General features: G+C 42.8%; 1 protein-coding gene across 2 annotated transcripts in view; it reads left to right on the top strand.

Annotated features, from left to right (window-relative positions):
• LOC307046683 (uncharacterized protein) overlaps window positions 1-23,091 on the top strand; it is a 377,110-nt gene extending 354,019 nt beyond the window's left edge. The window contains exon 4 of one of the 2 annotated variants that reach the window (XM_079693184.1): window positions 22,885-23,091. The gene's annotated coding sequence lies outside the window, so the exon portion shown is untranslated. The remainder of the gene's footprint in view (window positions 1-22,884) is intronic. The other variant, XM_079693185.1, reaches the window with a different exon arrangement.
• Window positions 23,092-25,379: the final 2,288 nt, after the last annotated feature.

The raw sequence follows: 25,379 nt of genomic DNA, 5'->3' as shown, positions 1-25,379 counted from the left end.
ATGTAGCAGATAGCAATAGCCACCCGGCACTTTGATGGCTACGTGAGGGCAGCCGGCTACAGCCAGCAACGGAGGCAGAAGTCCAAAATAAGTAAAAATTTAAAAACAATGTGCATTGCATTAAAGATGTGTAATGCACAATTCGAAAGTTTGAAGAACGAATGGTAGCTGAGGGTGATAGAGGGTGACAGAGGCGGAGAAGCGGGGAACAGTCAACGCCAGCGTCCTCTCCATGACTTGGCAGTCAACCTCTCAGCTCTCCTTCACATATCCACCTCAGACATTGAACAAGATTTCCGTGCACTTGTTCAAGCCCAAGACCGACTGGATTTTTCTCACTGAACAAGTAAAATTAACTGAAAAACAAAAATCAAAAGCACTCATTTCTTTTTGTATAAAGCTGATTAATTTCTTATCTTTAACATACTGAAAACACCTTTTCAGTATTGGTTTGTGAAGATTAACGTGTCAAAAATGTAATTAAATATTGATTCAATTATTGTTTTTACTGTTTATTACCTGTATAGGAGTATTTTCCTATTTGGCCCACTCCACAATTTCATATATTTATTGTAAGGGAACATTCTTATTCTTTTGATTACCAGTAACAGCTCATAACAATATGTAATATACTGCATTCTATAATGGGAGAAAATGTATATTGAGCAGAATTAAGTTCAACTTATTTTGATTCGGCCCCCCAACACAGCCCGAGTTTCTGAAGTGCCCCTTGTAAAAAATAATTGCCCAACCCTGTATTAGAGTATTAAAAAAAATCATGCTTCAAATAAGTGGGGGTACGGCGTACCCACTACACCACTGGGTGAAACACATCCTCATTACAAGGATAGTCCTTAAAACAACAGTGTTCTCGACATGTTTCAACCTTCATATGATCAGCTGGCTGCAAGAAACTCTGAGCCCCATATAGGTCGGGGACTGCACACATTATGGAGGGACGACCATTAGGAGCCCGAGGGTTGTTGCTTGTTCTTATGCGATGCTCATTCCAGACAGCAACAATGTGATCAAGCTCCTCCATATATTGGATAGAAAAAGATTAAAAACGTTATATAACACTTTTTCTGTCTTTGCTGATAATAAATAGTTATTTAGGCTACTGTACCTGTATGGTATTTTGAAAGCAAAACTGGATCAAGGATTTGTCGAGGAAGCTGCCAACAAAATATCCTTCAGCCTTCATTTGGTCAAAATGGTCCATCCAAAATTGGGCGCATCCACTTCTCAAGGTGCCCCACCAGCGTTCAATCCGCTGATTCCCAGTATTTGGACCTAAAGTGACACACTCCATGCCATTCTCATCCTCAATGTTGTGCAAAAACCTTTGCATCCGTGCAACATGGGTATTCTCCGTACCGTGATCTAACCTTACTCTTTGTGGACAGCCATTGTTTTCAGTCACAGAATCTATCAAATAACCTGCAATAATACGAGGATCATTATTGGTTTTATAAGCTTCCAGCCAGATCATTTTCCTTGAGAAGCCATCTATGCAGCCACTTATGCATATGCCATAAGGCTTTAATTTGTCGTATCCATCAATATGCCACACGTAATTTGGCCCACGACCATACTTGCCAACCCTCCCGATTTTCGCGGGAGACTCCCGATTTCATTGCCCTCTCCCGGTTTCCTCCCGGGGTCATATTTCTCCCGCATTTCTCCCGATTTCAGACTAAATCCGATTTACTCACAACTGTTTCCACACCATTGTTTGGTTTCCATGGTAGCGCGTCTCTTTAGTAGCGCGTGCAACTGAAATTCTGAGAGGGTGAGGCAGATAGTCACAGAAAACAGAACAAGAATCAACAACTCTACCCTCTGCTCACTCCTTTCCTATAATACAGGTCCAGCCCACACATATGCTCCATCAAGACAGTGCACTTACAACTACAATAAGCATGTTAATGTTAATCTAATACAGCTCCGGCGATCCGCTAGCACCAGCCCCCCCGCGGTGAAATGCTCCCGATTTCTGAGGTCCCAAGGTTGGCAAGTATGCCCACGATTAACATACATACGCCGTTTCAAACGGTTACGTGCACTTAGGTCAACCCCATTTCCGTCCATCAGTCACAACAGTTGACGTACCGTTTCTCTGTCGTTAATTATACCGGACATCCAACATTTCTGGTGCATCCATCTGTAGCCATGCTGTTTGCCAGATGTTTGTGGCTGTTGTTCGATGAACGATGCCACTTCAGCTGCATCTGTCTTATTTTTTCTCTGCCAAAGCTTGTTCTTTTGTAGCTTCCTCTGTAGTGTCCGTAGGCTTAGTTTAATATTGTGTGATTCCTCCAAAACCACTAAAATGTCCTTATTTGTGAATCCGCGTCAATTATAGTATCCATTAGTTCAGCTAAGTTTGTCCCACACTTGCTATTGTAAACAAAATAAACATAGGCCTATTTGTAAAGTCGGGGGACACAAACGGAATTTCAAAAAGTGTCGCGGTTATGAAGTGGTGAGGTGCCGCTCCACATTGCTTTTCTTCCCGACTGCAACGCTGTTGTGTGTGTGTGTGTGTGTGTGTGTGTGTGTGTGTGTGTGTGTGTGTGTGTGTGTGTGTGTGTGTGTGTGTGTGTGTGTGTGTGTGTGTGTGTGTGTGTGTGTGTGTGTGTGTGTGTGTGTGTGTGTGTGTGTGTGTGTGTGTGTGTGTGTGTGTGTGTGTGTGTGTGAGCGTTCACATGTGTGTATGAGAGATGTCTGTAAATGATTTTGGTTTCAGTTGTGAGCAGGCTCGGATTGGCCATCGGGAGATTCTTGACCTACAAGTATCAAGCAAGTCCCAAGTCACTGTGTTGAGAGTCAAGCAAGTCAAGTCAAGTCATTGCTCAGGTCAAGCAAGTCAAGTCAAGTCATACGAAATTCTGATGAATAAGCCCAGTTTCCGCATTTAAATCAGTTAAAAGACAGTGGTTATGAAAATAGATTCAACACACACTATGATCTTCATTACATATACAGTTAATCATTTGAAATCTAATTTAGACCGATGACAATCAAATTAGATTCATATTAACCCCAGAACTGTAGACAATATAGCTAGGACTCAAAAAGTCAGTTCAAAAAGGCAGTATTCCAGGTAAGAAAATCATAAATGGCATTTGCCATTACACATATTTAATTTAAATTTCTGTTCACACTAGAACCGCCAACAGCGTCAGCACCTACATAGATATCCTTTTAAAACCATTTAATTTGTTTCTCTTCATAATAAAATATAAAATAAAGTAGAGTAGCCCCGTTCTCCGCTCTCTTCACTGGCTCCCCATCAAACAACGCATCATCTTCAAAACACTCCTCCTCACCTATAAAGCCCTTCACCACCTAGCCCCCCCCTACCTCTCTGACCTCCTCATCCCCTACAACCCCCCCCGAGCCCTCCGATCCTCCTCCACTCTCTCCCTCACAGTACCACCATCAAGACTCAAAACATTTGGCAACAGAGCATTCTCCAGATCAGCACCCCGCCTCTGGAACTCCCTCCCCCAATCTATCCGCCACTCTCCCACACTGTCTACCTTCAAAACCCAGCTGAAAACATACCTCTTCTCCCAAGCCTTCAACTTACCCTACCCCCCAACCCACTGACTTCACTCACACCCCACGCTGTATCTCTTATTCACCCCACGCTGCATCTCTTATTCATACATTCATCAACTTTTTCTTTCCTCTTTTCCATTATGTTGTCTTTTGCTCGTTGTCCTATGCTTGCTCCCCCCCTGTGTTGTCCTTTGCCTGTTCATGTAATGTTCATGTTCAATTTTCTTGTCCAATATGTTGTCTTCTGCCTGTTCACCCCCTTTCTGTACTTTTAATTTTTTTTGTAAGCGACTTTGGGTTATTGAAAAGCGCTATATAAATAAAAGTTATTATTATTATTATTAGAGTATAAAATAAGTAGGACGATTTCAAACTCACTTAATTGGGTTAATTTAGAAATGGCTTCAGTTTATCATCATAACAGATCAAAAAGTTCAGATTCATTTTACAATAAATCAAGGAATGATGCACTTCTACAAACAAAAACAACATAGGCCTAATTAAAACATTTAAACAAACTACTAAAAGTAGATGAACTACATTATTCAAAAGTTTCCAGTAACTTCTGATAATAACACAGGGGAAATAAACGAGGCATCTCTTTTCCTCTCTCTCTCTCTCCTGACAGCCCGTCAGTATCAGGGTTATTCAAAATGAATCCCTTGGCGGTTCTAGTGTTCATTTACCCCGTTTTGTCTTCTCTTTGCTTAATCGATTTGAAACCAAGTCTAACGTAGCTTAAACTTAACGTTAGCTTTCTAGCTAACACAACACAGTCACGTAGCCTACCTTTCTCTGTGGTTTTTTTGTAGTGACGAATGAAGTTGGATGTTGTGGTGGTCCTGTCACTGATCTTTATGCTGCAGACCCTGCATACCGCTGTTCTCTTCTTATTAGCGTCATCGACAACATAATCCTTGAATCCAAACTTAACTATTTTTGGAGTAAAGCTAGCCGCTGCCATGTTAACTGACACTCCTGCCGGTTGCCAGGTTTGCGCGCATGGCGTTATAATCACGTTTTTTGAAAAAACCATAGGCGAAGTTTGGGGGGGTTCCCGGGGTGCCCGGCACCCCCTGGTGGCCGGAGTCTTTTTTTTTTTTTTTTAGTTATGATGTACAGATAGTAGGTGGCCTAGATAAATATAACTCTGGAACGCTAAATCAATAAATGCAAACTCAATAAACATAATAAATTTAAACCCACAAACATATTGTCTCAGTGTGTACTGCTGTCAGAGACAGAACATTACTCAAAAATGAGTCTACACAGACGATCTGTGCAGCTGCTGCGCCCTCACACGCTGCACGCACATGCACACTTTGAGCACTCAAATTCAGACAAGTCGAGTCTGCCAGCCGCCAAAACCTGACAGGAGAAGACTAAAAAAATGGATATACGCAGGTTCTTCGCAACCAAAACAACTCCAGTTTCGGATTCAAGTTCCAGCGCCACCGTTGCTGCCACCCAAGCTGCACCTGCTCCGGACCCGCCAGTCCCGCCTCGCCCGTCGACCAGCCACTACATCTTGGCGCCGGTCGGCACCGCAGCTCCCGCCGCTTGCAATCCCTGTGAGACAGCCTCTGATGGCGGTCAACTTCCCAGTGACCTAGGAGATAAAAGTGTGGGCCCCAAACAGCCAGTGCTTCCCGTTTTCCCAAGACACAAAATTGGAGATAGAAATCGTTGCTTTTCTGCATTCTTTTATAACAAGCATCCGTGGCTGGAGTACTCGGTTTCAAGGGACGCAGTGTTTTGTTTTTGTTGCCGCCACTTTTCCAAGGAGATTGGAGAGGAGGAAGACACACTAGCTAAACAAGGCGGGCGATATTGGAGTAAGCTAACTGAGAGGCTGATAAAGCATAGCTCTTGTGAAAAACACAAGGCCTGCATGAGACTGTGGGAGGGCTACAAGGAAACTGAAAAGCATGGATCTGTCAGAGTCCACTTGTCAACCAGTCACCAGAACACAGTGGATAAAAACAGGGAGTATTTGACAAAGGTCGTGGATGTCGTTAAGCTGCTGTCTCAACTGGGCCTCCCTTTCCGTGGACATCGGGAAATACAATGGAGAAAAAAGGAAATACAAGAAAATAAAAATGAAAAAAAGCACACAAATACAGTCGATACAGAAACAGATAAAAGCAAGCCGGATGATGATGATGAAACAAAGGGAAACTTTTTGAGTCTGTGCGACTTCCTCGGCAAGTATGACCCAAGTTTCCGCAAAATGCAGGATGAGAAGTACTTTAATTGTACAAGTCCAGATTTTCAAAACGAGGTCATCTCTTTGTGTGCAGAGCTAGTCAGAGAGGAAATAGCAAATGCAGTGCGTGAGACTGGTTTTTTCACGGTTATCGCGGATGAGGCCAAATCATCAAAGTCTGAACAACTGTCTGTGTGTATCAGATATGCAGAAAAGCTACAGGTTAAGGAGCGATTAATCTGCTTCATTGACTGCTCTGCCTCCCGAGATGCTGCTGGGATTGTTGAGGGTATCAAGAAGGGGTTGGAGTCATGTGGACTGCAGGACGTCCCAATAGTCGCACAGTCGTATGATGGGGCCTCAGTTATGTCTGGGCATTTAACTGGAGTGCAGCAGCGTATCAAGGAAGATTACCCCTTTGCCATCTACGTACACTGCATGGCCCATAAACTTAATCTGGTCCTGGTGGAATCATGCACAGTCAACAGAGACATCAAAATGACGTTAAATGTTATTGATAAGCTGTACTCCGTGTTTTCAGAACCAAGCAACCACCACAGGTTTCTGGCGATGCAGAAAACACTCGAGATGAAGGCAAAGGAAATTGGGCAACCCAGTGACACGCGTTGGGCGAGCAAATGGCGATGCGTCTTTGCGGTTAAATCACATTATGTGCCTATCACACGCTGTCTGAAGGAGATGGTGGATGAAGGAGAGAAATGGTCAGTGGAAGCAAGTGGGTTGTATAATCACATGACCACACCTGGCTTCATCGCCTGCCTCATTATCCTTGAGGACCTACTGCGGGTTGTGCACGTTGTTCACAAGAAACTTCAGTCCAAATCCACAACACTTGCAGATGCTGCCTCCACGATCAATAGTCTGAGAGCACACTTGAGGGAACGCAGAGGAGAGGAGGAAGGTTGGCAAGACATATGGAGCCAGATCAAGCAGTTTGGCGAGGACGTCGGCATGCCAGTTGCCACTGCAGAAAGTAATCCCCCCTCCATGGCAAAGCGAAAAAGAAGTTCAAGACCCCCTTTGTCGCTTTACCAGTATGTAGTGGGGGCCACACTTGGGCAGCGCCAACGAGATGAAAGGAATGAGGAAATAGACGGACAATTTGAGGCTCACGCCATCTACTGTCATTTATATCTCCCTGTGCTGGACAATATGATGGCCGAGTTGGACAGACGGTTTTCAGGTGAAGCCATGGAGCTTGCAGCGGCATGTGATGCTGTGATAAAGTGTGAGAAGAAAGGCATTGAACCACTTCTGAGAAAATATGCAAGCCTCAAGATCGTCCATCCACAGCTGGTGACAGCAGAAATGGACCTGATAAAATGTGCTGTCCAATCTCCCATTAACCTGAAGGACCTGCAAAACGAAGTGAGCAAGGAGAGCTATCCAAACTTCTTCCCATTACTCCAGCTTGCACTGACACTGCCCATTGGATCAGCGACATCAGAGAGAAGTTTCTCAGCAATGAGGAGGATCAGAAACTGGCTGAGAACTACAATGATCCAGGAGAGATTTTCTGATCAGGCCCTGCTGCACATTGAGGGAGATTTGACTGCAAAACTGTCAGTTGAAGAGATAGTGGACATCTATGCAAGCCGGAAAAAGAGGCGCCTGATGCTGCACTAGGTAAGCCATTCATTCAAATTATTTCGTTTTGTTGAGCTTAAATGCGTAATTGCGCAGCATCTGCATCCGGGGATAGCCAGCTGCAGTAAGCAGCAGACACCGCTCCACGCTCAAACCAAAATCCTCCAAATCCTCCCGTTTGCGTTGTGCTCACATGCTTCGGTCCTGCTAGCGACCGCTGCTGACAGTTGTGGGGCAGAGACGCTGAATGCATGGAGATCATAATCACTAGATGACGGTGAACAAAAGTCATTACTTTGTTGGTTGGCTTGGTTTTCATCGCTGAAATTAGGTCAACATGTGATACAACTGCTGTGCTTATATCCTACAGTTATTAGTTAGTATGCCTATACAGTTCATTAAAAAGTGTGTGAGCATTGGGGAACATTGATCCTACAGACCTCTGTGTTATAGCCTAATTATAGCAGCAGTATGTGCCGCAGCAGCCGTTTTATTTTGCGGCGAGTTCCGCTGCCATAGTAATTTCATCTATTGGGCATATTAGTTATGAAAACACACCTGCAGTAGCCTGTAGGCTATCCTGATCAATTTTCATGTATGAATCCTTGTGTTGCAGCCTATAGCTATACATTACATTTGTAGTTATTTTTTGGCACCCCCAACCTTAAAGTTCAAACTTCGCCCATGGAAAAAACTAAATGTAATATCCCACTACAAAACGCAAATATTTAATTTTAAACAGTCAAGTCCTTTCAAGTCATCTGTCTCAAGCTTAAGTCAAGTCTCAAGTCATGAATACCAAGTCAAAGTCAAGTCAAGTCTTTTATCAATGTTAGTCAAGCAAGTCTCAATTCAAAAGATATGCGACTCGAGTCTGACTCGAGTCAAGTCATGTGACTCGAGTCCCCACCACCGGTTAACACACCTTTATTACAGTATATCCTCCTGAGAGCAACTGCATCCGTCTGCCATGAACCCTACAGAAACCTACGTGTTAGTTTTTGCCCATAGTGGTCTCCATTTGTGTTGTGTAAAATGGGGGAAATAAAAAGTTAGCAAATCTCCATGTCCTCCTCAGAGGACATTCCTAAAAACATTTAGTTTTAGGTCAAATAATTATTACACTGCTCTGAAACTCACTACACTAACTCCTAAGATGTTCCCTTACTATAATTAATTAAAATATTGAACTGACAACACTGGTAATTACAAACTTAACTATTTCTCTTTCTATAAATAAATAGTGCTTGTGTTGATGGACGCCATTTTGAAATACAATGAAATTATCTTTTTCAAAGCCACATATTTGGGGTGGGACACAATAAATAAAGATTCCCCTGTTTATAACCGATGAAACATGATGGTATCAGAATAATCACTTACATGTGATGTATATGATGCTACACAGGTCACTGTAAAGATAAAGTGTCAGAGGAGAAATAAGCAAGATACAGGATCTGTGTGATCGCCATGTAGGTTCTCTTTTATTGCACACTCAAGACAATATTAATTACGGCATCACGCTGTCCCAGGTGTGTCGTATGCATGTGAATACAAGTTAAAAATGTTAATGTAAATAGAAGTTAACATTTTCAATATAAAAGAAAGTGTCAGTTGTATCAAAACAATATATATATATATATATATATATGACAATAATAGGTAGACTGAGCAGCAGACACACCTTAGTGCAAAGGGAAGTGTCAGTATTAATAACAGTGGCATATATATAATCACAATAATACAAAATTAACTATCCCAGGTGTAGGCAATTTGGGGTGAAGTGTCTTGCTTAATGTATGCTTGAACTTTGTTTTATAGGGATTAGTGGACATCAGTTCAATGCATAACCTTCTTTCAAGGCCAGAGTAGTTACAGTGTAAGTGGATTGACATCTAACATAACATGGCTGAGTAAAATTATAAAAATCAATAAAAAAAAGAAAAAAAATAGAATTTCAATTACATTTTTACTTAAATGTGCAAAGATATTAGAACATCAGTCTTTGTGGCATGCAGATAATCAACTGTTTAAGCTTTTACCATTAACATGTAGAATGAATGTTGCAAATAACACATGAAATTATAGCAACTACCATGTAAATTATGTTGTACCTCTATTCATTCAGTGTAGCTAGCATGCTAATTGCTAACGTGTTAGTCAGTTCAGCTAGCATGGCTAGCTCGATCTACTGCGCAAATAAAAGTACATCTGAGACCAGTATTGTGCAGATTAAAACAATGCAGTGCATGTAGTTTATTTTACCTTCGTCGTCGTCCCGGCATGACTTTGCGCTGTGGACGATTCCCAGGTCGGCTAACTTTGCTGAACAACGGAAACTGCCTTCCGTAGAAGCTTCTGGATCCCGTCCTCCGAGTAAATCTCCAGAAGCGCCGACACATCATCCTCACTCCACCGCTCCGCTGATTTATTTGGTGTTGCCATAGCTGCTTTCACAAAAGTAATCTCTTCGTTGGTGCGCTGCGCTGACATTTTAATGCTAGCAAATAAAATGGCGGCTTCATAAACGTTTTTGGGAGTTTTACGGGGCGTGGTTTGCATTTGCAACCTTTTTCTCCCATGAAAGTCCCTGCTCTCTAGCAGGGACTGAAAAGAGGTTAAAAATGGTTCTGATGATTTAGTTCCTGGGGCTTTTTGGTGGGAATGCAAATATATCGTAGTTCTGATGAAGTATTGTGCGAAAAGTACTCCGGTGTGAACGCACCTTTTGTTTAAAACTAATTGCCCATCGGAACGTGTGGAGAAAGTCTGCCAAGGGGGATATGAAACTTCTGACTTTTGTCACATTCCGATGAACTATTGGAATTACATGCAGGGCAGCATTAGGGTCTGAAAGGGTCTCTGGAAATATCAAACAGATTTGACCTGTGAGGACCGTGAGAAACAAGCTTAATTTTGGAACCAAACAAAAACATTTAAGTTGTCATATCCAACTAAATTAGGGATGCACAATCATTTGGTGATACTTTTGAGATCTCCAGAATTCAAGAAAATGCATTTAGGTGAAGATCAAGGCAGAAATTGACCAAAAATAAGCTGTCAATCAGTTGAAATTTGCAAAATCGCAAATTATTTATCGTGTGTGTGCTGCTGGCAGATGTGGCACAGTTATGTATTGTGTATATCCATGCTTCAGAGAATGCATCTATACCCATGGGTATAGATGCATTCTCTGTAGAGTTCTATGTTTTCTTGAGCCATAGAGGTAAATAAATCCTGGATAATGACATGTAGCTTATGGTCCCGCCTTACCAATGATATCAACTTATCATCAGCTAGATACATGAAATCAAAATAACAGGCAAATTCAAGACGGCCGCCAGGCCTCTGTGTTTAATGTCCAAGTTTTTTTTTATTTTGTAACCAAACGATGTCGAAAATAATGTGTCATTTAATGTGTAGTTTCCACCTAAATTGGGGATGCCCATTCATTTGATGATACTTTTGAGATCATCAGAATTAAAGAAAATTTATTTAGATCAAGGACAAGGTCAAATTGTATTAAAAACGTTTGGATTGGACCTATGCAATATAGTGAAATGTGCTTCAATTTTGAAACTATATATATAAAAAAAAAAAATAGACCTATGGTGCTGGTCTATTTTAATGATGATAATAATACAGATCTAAATCTAACAGTCTCCAGAACAGAAACATAGAGCATTGCACTTCAGTGCAGCTTTGGCACACTTGCATCATCCAGTGCACCCTTTCTGGCAGCGACAGTGGATCATTCATGGCACAATTTTGATGCTTAAGGTAGAGTGGTCCAAAGTGGCTGCCACCCAGTTGTTTCCTCTTTCCAGCCCCAGTCAGACGGCTCTGGCATCTCTGGATCCAGGACCAATGCCTGGTTCCAACAGTTGGCCTGGTAGCAAGTGCTGCCTGTGTTGGAGGAATGTTCTCTAGAGATCTAGACTTCGGTGTGAAGAGCTGTTTCCTGGCATCATTCTTCTCCATGCTCTCACTGGTTCGGTCGTGCATCAGCACCACAAATCACTCCACCAGTAACATTGATCCTTCACTGACCTCACTTGGCATGCATAGGAGTTCATTGAAAGCACCAGTCACCTCTGGGACAGACTTCCATGTTTCCAAGGCTGTCTTCTTCCCTCTGCCAGCGAAGGCAGAGATGGTGTCACACCCGGTTAAAGCGTGAAGGACTGGGAGAGTCAGACACTTTGTTGGATTCATTGTGGCAACAATTTCATGAACAGCTATGTAGTGAAAGCTTGATCAAACACCAAAGGCAACCCACAGCTCATCAGGAGCTATTTTGCTGAAGGAAGCATCACAGCCAGTAATAGTATCAACTGTACGTATGAGCCGCGTTCACAGGTTGCTGGTCGTGATGACGGTGCCTAGTGTCACTAGCACTATTCTGTTGCTCCTACTCCGTAGTGATCCTGGACATTTCTGGCCCTGCTACCATCCAGCGTCTAAGTGCTCCTGGATTGCCAGTCAGTCCAATAGCCCCACCAGAACCTTTCACCATTGCATTGTCCTGCTCATGGCACTGGTCGAGTGCCATGGCAGATAACGTGTTGCTGGTTTTGTGCACCACAACATTTCCAGACTTGAATTCTGCTAGGACATGTGGATGTTTTTCAGCGAGAGTCATCATGTCACGGATGTGTACGGAAAGTGATCAGGAGTAGTGTGTGTGATCTAGGGCGAACATCCAGGGCATGATCTGTGTCAGGGATTCCACGTACAGCTGGAAGTGACCTTCACAAAGTGACCTGGTGTACCGCAGCAAGAGAAGCTCCAATGACAGGGTCTTTAGCCAGTAGTCAAAGTGGACACTGGCCTTTGCTCGCTGTATGCACCACTCTTCAAAAGGCGGACTATCATGTTGCATGGCATTAGAGTCATCAGGTGTGCAGTCTTCACTGTAAGCTTGTTGGAGGAGTGTATAAAGGCTTGCAGCTGTGAGCTGGTGTGCATGGCGGGTCTTGGTGACATGGCTGGCATGTATGAAGGAATTTGCTGTTCCGGATATTGCAATGTCAGCCTGTACCAGGGTGTTCGTCCAGCCAATGTGTTCCAGCCAGTCTCCCAGCAACTTCAACATGGCCATCTCAATGTGTAGACCACCGAACATGATCACAAAGTGATCCTCTCCATAAGTGGCTGGCCAGGTCCACTGGACCTCCTTAGCAAGAGCAGACAGTGGTTTGTCAGCAGCAAGGACAGGAATCTGACCAAGGTTCACGTGCTGAACTGCTGCCTTGACGATGCCCATGGAGTGACGTATCATTGCCACTGAGTGTGCATTGTCAAGAAACAGAGGCAATATTGCGATTATTGCTGCAGGTGGGATGACAGCTTGGTGCGCATCAGCGTGGTAGGCAGACCACGATATCCAGCCATCCATGGTAGACTTTTCAACAGCTGTCTTGACTTTGCTGAGCCATGCATACATATCTTCTTTGGCAGCTGCAGCAGTCAGGAGGTTGGGAGGTCTCACAGGACCTTGTACAGCCGGCGCACTTAAGACCTTTGTCTTGAGGGCTGCTGGTGGCACAATTGTGTAGGCTGATGGCAGAGGTGTCACTGACTTGGTGGAAGAGCCACCCTGACCAATCACAAGGACACCACAATCAGCTCCACCATGTGTGTGTGACGGATGCTGCATAAGTGAGATTCCGGTGCCGTGGAAGGAATCTTTGGCTGTTGCAGAACTTTGATTGTGGTCGATGTTGTCCACAGCTCCTTTTGTGAACAGTCCATGACGTAGCTTTGGTGGGCACACTACATCTTCCACCCTAAAGCTCTGGCAGACACCATTGGCAATGTCTGATGTGAGTTGCAACAGCCTGTCATAGGAAATACACAATCCCAGATTGAACAGTGTGTCAACCAGCCTTCTACTTCGTGTTACTGCATGGATCTTGATGGACAGATAGAGTGGGAGTGGAGTTTCTTGGCTATGACGTGCTGAGCTTGGTGAATCCACGTTTCGTGGATGCTTCACGCTGTTGAACAGTATTAATTGGGAGATTGTTAGGGCAGGTTTTGTGGTGGCTGTGTGGACCAGCTGAGTTTCATGCTTAATGTTTGCCCCATCGAGTATCATGTTGACTAGAGCCAAGAGGGATGGTGGTATAGCCTCTTGCTGACAGTTTGCCTTGAATGACCCATCAAAGGAGAAACCTGACTCAAAGATCTCTTTGCGCACCACCTGTGCTGCTTGCATTAAGTGCATGGCATCACTAGGGCTGGTCCAATGTCCTTCTCAAAACTCAGAAGTGTGTCTCTTCCCTGTGAATGTGCCCTCGGATGAGGAAGCACAGAAAGCAGTCGGTTTTTCAGTCTGGTGGTGTGAATTTGTTTCTCTAGAGTCAGACCAAGTTGCTCCAGTCTGATCTGGTTTTGCTGAGGCCTGCTGGTTGGACTGCAGTATGCTGCTTGGGTGTCAGGAAGCGTTACTATGCAGCCGCATAGCAACGGGTGGGTGGGGCCAACCGCTGGCCACCCAATCAACCACTGGATGTTCATTTACAAATTTCAACTGATTGAAAGCTTGTTTTTTGGTAAATGTCTACCTCGTCCTTGACCAATTCAGTTGGAAATGACTCCTTAAATTATTTTTTACATCGTTTGGTTCCAACATTTTAAAAAACGTGGACATTAAACACAGAGGACTGGCGGCCATCTAGGATTTGACTGTTACTTTGATGTCATTTATTTAGCTGATGATAAGTTCATCTAATTGGTAAGGCGGGACCATAAACTACATGTCATCATCCAGGATTTATTTACCTGTATGGCTCAAGAAAACATAGAACTCTACAGAGAATGCATCTATATGCATTCTCTGAAGCATGGATATACACAATACATAACTGCGCCACATCTGCCACCAGCACACATAAACACACTACATAACTGCGCCACATCTGCCACCAGCACACACACACACACACACACACACACACACACACACACACACACACACACACACACACACACACACACACACACACACACACACACACACACACACACACACACACACACACACACACACACACACACACACACACACACACACATACACACACACACGGTGAATAATTTGCAATTTTTTTAATTTCAACTGATTGACAGCTTATTTTTTGTAAATTTCTGCCTTTATCTAATAAAATAAACCTTATGGTATGCACTAACTATGTTAGAAATGTCATGCTTCATCAATAAACACATTGATAAAAAAAAGAAATGTCATGCTTTTCTCATAAAATGCACAATTGGTGTGCTTATCCGCTGTGCTAAAAATGATGATTCGGTGAAAGTCATTATATAATGTGACATATTTCGCTTAATATTTGGAGTACAAAAACAATCCTGATATCATTAGAAAGCTAGGAATCTCCTCTTTCCAGCAGTGTATACAACTCAAAATGTGTCTATGGGTCAATACGACTGATTTCGATGGAGCAGGTCACAAATGTAGTCTACATTTCATAAGAGGTGTAAAACCTGTGAGCATTTTAAATCGTATTTGAACTAAATGTTTATATAATCTGTAGTTGAATTTGTATTGTTGACTTATTGTGTGAACGAGGCGATAAAGAGAAGGTTAACCTGTCATTATTAGGCTGTTCTGTACTGTTGGAGTGGGAAGCAGGCCTATTGTTTTTGGATATTTGTGGAGTTAGGTGGTCCGTGAGTGTTTTTTTATTAGTTAAGTGGTCCTTGGTATGAAAAAGTTTGAGAAACACTGCGCTAGTGGATTATCAACGGGGGGAGCCTCGCTGCGGGGAAATTATAGAGATGGCCCCAGTCCGCCCCTGAAAAATGTCTATATGCACCCGTCATTATTAATAATAATTTAAAAAAATTGATTACATTTTTTATGAATATTATTTTTTTATTTTGTAATCATCTCGCGACCCCCACTTTGGGAACCCCTGAGTTAGCTGAGTTTCTTCCCGTTAAGTGAGTATGACATATTAAAGGTCCCATGTCATGCTTTTCCGGTTATTACCTGTCCCCTTGTGTGTTATGAAAGTTTTTATGCATGTAAACGGTCTGCAGAGTCAAAGACCCTCAAAGTACACCCTGTAGCGAGTAAAACTCTAACACAGAAAATACCTCCCCAAAACGCCTCATTGGATATTTCTCATTTTCTTCCTGGGTATCACTTAGTAGGGATACCCAGTAGCCACGCCCAGAGCTATGGCCGCACCCTCTGCCAGCCTTTCACGAAACGAAGCTTTCCAAACCTTTCAGCGATTCATGCCGGATGTGTACAGCGTAGGGCAGCGGTCCCCAACCTTTTTTGCGCCACAGACCGTTTTAATGTCAGACAATATTTTCACGGACCGGCCTTTAAGGTGTGGCGGATAAATACACATAATAAAATGATACGACCGGCATAAAAACTGTAGTATTTTCTAAATATAATAATAAACGCAAATCCACTGTGTACTCGTATGCAACTTTATTATCAGCGACCTCGTAAAATCGCACCAACAACATAACATGAGTAACATCCTCTCTGCCCCCTAACACTCTCTGGTCGCTATGATAATGTTTAAACATGCCTTCAAAATAAGATACATCACAAAAACAAATATAAAGTGCATGAAAAATACAACTCACCAAAACGCTAAATCAGTGGGAGCCCTGAGCTTGTTTCTGCAACGAGACGGTCCCATCTGGGGGTAATGGGAGACAATGACACCCGAAGTGTGTTGCTTATGTCCAGTCTACTACGTAATTTTGTTTTGGTTGCTGTCACTGCAGAAAATCCCGCTTCACACAAATAGGATGTCGGAAATGGCAACAGGGTTTTTAGTGCTGTTGTGGCGATCTCAGGGTATTCTGCCGTGACTTTAATCCAGAACACCGGCAGAGTTGTTGTCTCCAACATACTTTTAAGGCCGCCGTCATTTGCGATCTCCGGCAGTTGATCTTCTTCTTGCATAGACATGCTTGATTCACCTGGTTTGTTGACAAATGGGTCGCTGATCCATTCCTTGGCAGTTTGTTGGTCTTTTGTGGTTGGGAAGTAGCGCTCAAACTCTTTTAAAAGCAAAGACAGGTGATCATGCACCATTTGGGAAAATGAAAGCTCGGGCTCAGTCTCTTCCAAAATCCCCGCGAATATTTGAAACATGTCAAATATACCTCTGTTCACGTGCCATCCCCACAAATCCAGTTTGGCTTTAAATGCAGCTACTTTATCTGCCAACTTGAATACAGTCGTCATTTTCCCCTGAAGTGACAGATTGAGTTCATTGAGCAGGTTGAATATGTCGCACAAGTAAGCGAGTTTTACGACCCATTTCTCGCCACTGAAATGTGCTGCCAGCTGTGACTTTTTTTCTGAGAGAAATCTCTGCAGCGGCTCTCGTAATTCAAACACTCTGGCCAGCAATCTCCCTCGGGATAACAATCTTATTTCTGTGTATAAAAGAAGGCGTCTGTGCTCCGCGTCCATCTCCTCACAAAGCTGCTCGAACAGGCGCGAGTTAAGGGCGTGTGATTTGATGTGGTTAATAACTTTAACGACATCATTCAATATGCTGTTAAGTTCCGGTGGCATTTTTCGGCTAGCCAGCATTTCCCTGTGAATGACACAATGCGTAGACTCACATTCAGGTCCAACCTCCTTAATCTGAGTAGTTAAACCAGACAGCCGTCCGGTCATGGCAGCAGCCCCGTCTGTGCATATGCCGACACAAAAGGACCATTTCAGTTTTCCTGATATATAATCATCCAGCGACTTGAATAGTTCTGCGGCTGTGGTTTTGGTTGGCAACGATAGAGCACATAACATATCCTCATGCACATCCTCCTGATAAAGATATTGCACATAAACAAGTAGTATTGCCTTATTGTCAATATCTGTAGACTCATCAACCTGGAGTGCGTACCACGGTGATGTATTAATCCTCCCCAACAATTGTGTCTCAATGTCCTCTGCTATTTTCTCAATGCGCCGAGTGACGGTGCTAGCCGAAAAAGGCACCTGTGCTATCTTTTTAACCGCAGCCTCTCCTGAAGTTCACGGCAAATGTCTTTAGTGGCGGGCAGGATCAATTCTTCACCAATGGTGAATGGCTTCTTAGCCTTAGCAATATGGTTAGCCACCAAGTATGATGCTCTCAGTACACTCGCATTTGTTGATGTGGTGGCACTCAGGAATTGCTTATTTCCTTCTTGTTCATGCTTTTTTCTTTCAAAACACTCCGAAGGCTTGTCTTTTAATGCAGGGTGCTTGGTCTCCAAGTGGCGAAGCAGTCTTGAAGGCTTCATTGCCTCATTAGAGAGCCTGTGGCCGCATATTATGCAGAGCGGGCTTGGTGCGCGGGCATCACCTGTCGCGATAAATCCATATTTTAAGTAGGACTCCTGGTATTGTCTGTTAAATGCAGCTTTTTTTTTCTTGGAAGTTTTAGGCTCTTCTTCTGTCTCCTCACTGGGCCTTTTCCCCTTCGCAAAGAAACTTTCCAAAGACGTTTGTTTTTTACTAATTTTGCTAGCTTGTGGGTTTAATTTTAGCGGCAACGGATTAGCGGCATAGACGGATGTAACAGAGGGAATCCGGTCAGTTTTCAAAATAAAACATCGTTCAGACTCAGATAATAAATAAAACGGAAATAATGTAAGTTATTTATTTTTTCTCTGCGGCCCGGTACCAAATGATCGGGGGTTGGGGACCCCTGGCGTAGGGCACTGAAGAACAAAGCTGTTCCTACTTTGTTTGGACCAGCGGGAGATTTGGGTACACAACCTGTAAGTATTCATTGTTGTTTGTGTATTTATGATGTTTAAAACAAACAAGGTATCTACCACAACTGTTTAAATGGGTAAACGGACCAACAAGCCGTTAAGGACAGAGAGTGAATACCGGTGAATACACATACTTTACAGAGATGCTGTATGAGAAACCAATGTGAGTTTGGAAAATTGCAAAGTATAAATCTATTTTAGTATACCTCAACAATGGAATTATGATCAGTAGAAATGGCCATGACATGGGATCTTTAATAGTTTATTACATTTTAAGAAGCACTGAGACCAAGCGGCAAACTGTGGGGAAGAGCCGGGACGCCAATACGGAAGTGCAACACACTGCAGTTCATATATTGGCCGATAGGGACTGACTGCAGAAAGGGGCAATTTCCATAGACCCCCATGTTAAAATGCCCAACTTTACAGCAGAAAAAAACATGTTTCTCCCCATGGATGCAATAAATATTATTATGAATATAGTTAGATTTCACCTTCATGATTATGGATCTGTGAGTGAATTGTTTTCTAACACGACCCTTTTATTTATATTAGGTTTTAAAGATTTTGCATAAATTAGGGCGTGGTCACATTGAGTGATTGCTCTGTCAAGTGACTGCTGCTGCTATCTTCTTGCCTCTCTGCTAGCTGCTCTGTGAAGCTAGCTACAGGGACTCTGCCTTGTCAGTTAATCCAGGAAACACAACTTGAAATGTGGTTGTTTGTTCTTCATGCTTATATATCGGGCTATTGTGACTCACTCTGCGGTTAAAACAGACGGTGCATGAATGCGGTTTTGCGGTAAGTGAAATTCGAGTGCTTTATTTATGTGCTAATGATTTTAATCAGCTACGTAATTAATGTTAAGGCTTGGGTTAGCGTGTGAGCGAGTGGTAGCTATATCGGTGCTAACGATGCTAATCGTAGCCTGCAAGTTAAAATCATAGCAGGGCTCGACATTAAGGGCTGCCCGATGGCCCGGGGCCATCTAGTATTTAGCTCGGGCAATGAAGCCTCACCTGCTGGTTGCCCGATCGGGCAATCTATTATGCCAGTGTCATGCAGCTTGCGGATCCAGTAATGAGTGACCCGACAGTGAAACTAAACATATCTATAACTAGTTACGGTAGTTTGAGAGGTAATTACAATAGCTACGTGTGATATTCTAACCTGAAGTGTGTGTTTTGTCCGCTCACCGCTGCATGTGATCATGCAGAGCTGCGTGTCGACTCGTCAGCAGCAGCTGACTCTCTCTCCCGTCAGATTAGACTTCACTCGCGTTTATGTCCATATCGATCAGATCCAGCTAGTTCTAGCTAATGGTAGGACTACCTGCTTATTAAAAGACACCTAAACAATAAGCGTCGCTATGCAACTGGGTGAGGCCACACAGTATAGCATTATGCATTTGTTTACATGCCCACCGGAACCCCGAGGCATTACCAACAGATCAACGCACAATCAACCCATACAGCACAGCTCTTTCTCCACATTAAGTGTTAGACATTAGAATTGACTATTCTTGTCTGTCACATAAGTGGCGCAACTGAAGCGGTATTGCGCTAAAGGGAAATTATTTTGACCGAAGAGATTGAGATTTGCCGGCTAACGGGAACTCTGACGTCGCCATTTTGTGTGCTTCGCGGATGCGCTCGGCTCCTCTCGACTGCTGCTCGGGTCTGCTCGGTCAGCTTCCGGATGAGGAGGCATTCTTTCGACCAACTTACAGTAGATAACATTACAAACATTTTTAACAGGGGCCATAATAGTGTAAGTGTTTTTGGCAGTTATAACTGAATGTAATGTTTTCTACTTTTTTTAATCTGGGAAGGCATTTGCCTTCATCAGATGGAAAGTGTCTTGACCAACAACTTAAGTATTTCTTATAGCTACGCAGGGCATGCAAGCGAGCAAACACAAACAAGAACAAACAAACAAGTGAAATGAAGAATAACATTGAAATTGTACAATATAATATTGTGGTGGTTCATCTTATAATTCAGTCTAGAGAATGCACCAGACAGCATCTACAGTAAGACCTGGAAAAATCTAAATGTTCTAGGGGGAGGCCCCCCAAACCCTTCGTGTGTCATTTCGTACGTGCGCATTTTTCAGGGCAATCTCTATTGGGCTCAGGGCCATCTGTAAATTAGCTTAGATGGCCCACAGGGCCATCTCCCAAAATCCTTAATGTCATGCACTGCATAGACTATATATATAAAGGTTAAAACGAAATAGACAAGTGTTAAGCGTTAAGTGGGATAATACTGTTGAACAAACGGCTTCTGTTTGAGGTTGATAAAATAAGGTCATCCTTGTAACTTAGAGAGATATTTTATTATGTAGGTAGGAACTGTATGCATCGTTAAGGTTAATTTAAATTGGCTATGCTCAAGTATGTAGACAAGCTAATGTTGAAGTAGTGTATGTGAAATCAACCTCACAATAAGATGTGTGTATATTACAATTATTAATGTCATATTTCAAGATGATTACTTATATATTACAATATGGTTGGTTGAGCTGGAGTTCATTATTGAGCTGAAGAACAAACCCAAACCTTGTTGTTTTTATTAATTGCATTACCAAATGGGTATCAAATAAACAGTAAGCATTGGTAACACAACTTCCAGTTACAGTAAAATAAAAAGGACCCTGACTCGGACAATACACAATCCAACATGTTCAACAGAAGAGAATCAGTTATATTGTTTGTACACATGGTACTTTACATATATATCTGTTTGTTTAAGGTGTCCAGGTGATGCAGACAGGCTGGACCAGAGAGTGAGAGACAGAACTGGACTCCTCACAGCAGTGAACTTCAGCACAGGTATAAAGACTCTATTTTTCATACTGTAGAAAGAATCAAGAAAGATATTGGTCAAGAAATCAAGAAATCAAGAAAGATATTGGTTTAAATGAATGAAGTATTGACTTTAATACACTGATACACCGACTGTGGCTGTGAGGGAGTGCGGTCGTCTTTCAACCAGAAGGTTGTGGGTTCGATCCCAGCCCATGCAGTCAACATGTCGATGTATCCTTGGGCAAGATACTTAACCCTGAGTTGCTCCCGATGGCATGGCCAACGGTGTGTGAATGTGTGTGAATGTTAGGTCCTAGAGTAAGGTACACTGCTCTGTATGAATGGGTGTGAATGGGTGAATGACATGTAGTATGTAAAGTGCTTTGAGGGGTCTTAAAGACTGGATAAAGCGCAATATAAGTACAGTCCATTTACCATTTACCATATACATTCCATTAAACAATACTAGATCACCTACACAGCAGTTAAGTTGAGGGTTTTTTCTGTGCAAAAAGTTACATTTAGATGTTAACAAGCAATATGATTTTGTCAGCTTTCTAATTTAATGTATTAAAGGCAAAGATATTTAACACATAGTGAGAACTGCTACTATTTATCTCTGAATATTGTCAGTAAAAAAATGGGTAAAAGTTATTATTTCAGTGAGACAACAGAGCAAGCTTCTACAGTTGCACTACGTTTTGATAACTTTTAAATATTATTTTGATAATAACATATATTTCAATGTTGATGAACTTCATACTTTTCATTCATAATCTGATTGTCTTTGTAGCTCGCTGTTGAAATAAAAAAAAAACATTATAATTACAAAATAATTATATCTAAAGCCCCTAAACACACAAACACACCGCTTTCATAAATAACACACTTGTTCTGCAATAATATGTTTTATGTTTCCTGTCATTTTTGTTAGGAAAGGACATGCCTGAAAGACATGAATCAACATTTTCTCCTTCTCTGAGGGTCAAGAAGAACATCCAAGAGGAAAATTAAAGGCTGATGCTATGAGATTTTAAGACCAGTACACAAAGAAACTACTTTTATTGTAAAAACAGTCAGCTGATCGAATGCACCTATTTCCACATCTACACTCCATCAGCTGATTATTTATATTTGCCTCACTTTATGAGCTTCACTTGTGCCTTGCACCGCAGAGTTTGCAACGTCACTAATAAATGAGGCCAATCTTCAGTCAGATGTGAATGTGTAATCTAACATTTTTAAATAAAAAGCACATATGGACAGAAGGTGTAAAACTATTAAATGTATAAGTAAACACATTTAGTCAAATAAAGTGACAGACTAGGCCTGTGCAGTTGGTATCAACTTTGCCCAGCATGGGCTCCTCCATCAGGCCTGGTCCTCCTCGCAGAGGAAAGACCCTCAGTCCTCTCCAAACCAACAGACAGGACGTCCATCACACGGAGGTTTCTCCCTGAAGTCACTGCAGCTTTCTGGACACCACGCTGTCTCAATCTGTCCACACTAAATATGAGAGGGGGAAAATGAAAATAACAAATGCTTTAGACCAGGGGTCGGCAACCTTTTTGATATGAAGTGCCATTTTAAAAAAAAAGTGTTATCAGCGTGCCAACGATCGAGAATTATCAACGGGGGGGGGGGTGGTTGAGGAGCTTGACGCTCGTGAACTATCAGCAGGAGGGTGGGGGGAGCCTCGCTGCGGGGAAGCAGTGTGTGGACCTCTCTCCAGAGAGAGAGAGAGAGAGAGAGAGAGAGAGAGAGAGAGACTGAGACTGAGAGACTTGTGTTTGTGGATGGTAGAGCGACAGTGAGCGAGCGTGTGTATGTTTCTGGAAGTGAAACGAGGAAGCAGAAAAACAGAGGTCTGTGATGTATTTTGTGAAACAGAAGAACAGCTAAATAAATGCAACGGCCTCCCAAGAAGAGCTCGCCTCTCTCCAGTCATTTAAGCTAAAGTGGGTTATTGAACCTGAAGCTTGTTGCTTCTGCCCTCCTCGACTACGGTCTGGGAGCCGACAGGAAAGTTCAACACACAGATGGCCAGTCCGCCCCTTTGTAGCATATTATTTCGATGAGAGATGCGCAGATCGCCACTGGGCTTTCAACTAGATAGACAGCCACGCAAAAACTGCGGCATTTGTACAGCTCCTTATGGGTACTGCAATTAGTGAAGTGCATTCCTCCGTGGTGAAACGATCAGCACTGCACCACGGAGGAAAGCGGCAGAAAGTCACCTGGAGATAAAGAGAGCGGGGCTGCGTTGCTTGCATGGCTTCCTTCTGCAGGTAACGGGGAGACGCGCTGCCAATGCTGGCACGCGTGCCAGGGGTTGCTGACCCCTGCTTTAGACAATAAGAAACATAAAGTTGACTGTTGAGTTGCTCAGTTTTTTTAATTGTCAATACTATTACTGTATAACTAATATATCAGGTTAAGAGGCACATTCAAATAAAGATTGGTCTTTAAATACATGTTGTCTTTTGAATTGTTTGTCTGAAGTCAAGGATCTAGAACTGGTACTTAGTTTTAATGATACAGTCTGGTTATTATGCTGTTTGGAGGAGGCCTCACAGGTAAGAGCACTAACTAGCTACCATCACATGTACCTTAGCTTGACTTAAATGTATTAAACGTATAATTAAGTGATATCAAAATATAAATAACTAATGTCATGCAAACATATTAATATTTGCTTGATTCCAGTGTTGAATTTAGCACAATTGCATTCAAACGTTAAGGGATTTTAAGATTCTGAAGTATTATGCTAAAAGCTCAATAACTTAGATTATTATTTATAGTTTTGCTGAATAGTTTCATGTCCACTTACCTTAGAAACGTAAAATGCCACGGCACTGTGCAGATGGGGAGCATGTTAACTTAGCTTGGTAGCTTCAGCTAGCTCTGGAACTTTCAGCTCGGTGGCAGCAGGTCCCGCCTCGGCTCCGCCTCTTTGCTCTTATTTGGAGTAGGCGGGAGTTGAACTCTGACGTCACTGTCGAGCCGTTAGTGGCCGACTCCGCCTACCTAGGGCTTCTCGGCAACTCTGCAGAATCCTATGGGTGACGTCACGGACCCTAAGTCCATTTATATATACAGTCTATGAGTGAGACACAGTTTCGGGAAAAATAAATGGGAAAAAAAGCCTGTAGCCCCCGCCGCCGGCTTAACAGGTTAATGATTGACCTGTTATCATAGAATATTTTAAAAAAATATATTGGTATTAAACGGGCCCCGGGGCTGAAAAAAAAGACTGTGGTACCGTTAACCTCCAACGTTATCGGTCTTTTTATCGGTACTGGAGACATGTAAACAATATATGTCATATGTATTATTGCTACACAAACATTATATTGCAGTTTTAGTGTCACCAACTCCGTTTCTAATATGCAAAAAGACTGCAAAATGCATCTATGATTATGTTTAGTATTTTCGATCTTTCCAATCCAGACGAGAGATCTCTCTCTCCCCCGTCTGTGTGCGAGGGGGCGGGGCAGTATACACACACGCATCTGCTACATGCATGCAACACAAAGTGCTGCCAACTTGGCGACTTTATCGTTAAATTCGGCAGCTTTCCAAACCCTCCGGCTACTTATTTTTGTCAAAAGCGACTAATGACTAATCTAACGACTTTTAATTATGTTATTCGTGACTTTTCTGGTGTTTGGAGACTCACATATTGTTCTGCAGTTAACGAGCTGCCTTGAGCCCCTCAGCCCTCCCATAGTACTCGCAGGCGCGCAGACTCACAGTTACCTTCCGCAGCAGCTCAGCTGCAGTCAGAGCAGAGAGGAGACAGCCAAACTCTCTCGCGTAGAGACAGCTTCAGTCACTTAATCACCTCGTCCACTGTGTGTGTGCCTCTCTGTGATAAGCTAAACATCCACGTAGGTCATCATGTCACAGTCTAAACTGTATTCACAGAAGTACAGAAAGGAGTGGGAATCAAACCTGAGTTTAAAGGATGGTTGAAGCCATTTATTGGAGATGACACACAGGCATACTATAGCCTACTGCCTACTAAAGGCTAAACTACTAAAACTATCATACTTTTTCTAATAGAGACATTTCTGATCTACTGTCGTCTGGATTTACTCTGGTGGTTTCAAGTTTTGATCCTTGAGGTGGGGGTGGAACGCTATTTTACCGCCATTACATGATATGCAAATTAGGCGATGACGTCATTTAGGGACTTCTGGCGACTTTTCGGACAGCCAATAGCTACTTTCCTTACTATGGAGTTGGCAACACTGGCAACACACACACACACACACACACACACGGCGGAGATGGCGGAGAGAACGCTTGGTGTGGTTCAACTTTACCCGTCTCGATGTGGACAATGCTCGTTACCAAAAGTGCAATAAGAGTTTAGCATGTAAGGGCGGTAACACGAGCAATTTGTCTAAACATTTAGCA

The sequence above is a fragment of the Notothenia rossii genome (genome assembly GCF_949606895.1).
Source record: "Notothenia rossii genome assembly, chromosome: 7".
In the NCBI taxonomy this organism is placed as follows: domain Eukaryota; kingdom Metazoa; phylum Chordata; class Actinopteri; order Perciformes; family Nototheniidae; genus Notothenia; species Notothenia rossii.
The sequence above is the reverse complement of the archived record's forward strand: the minus strand, read 5'-3'. Positions and strand labels throughout refer to the sequence as shown.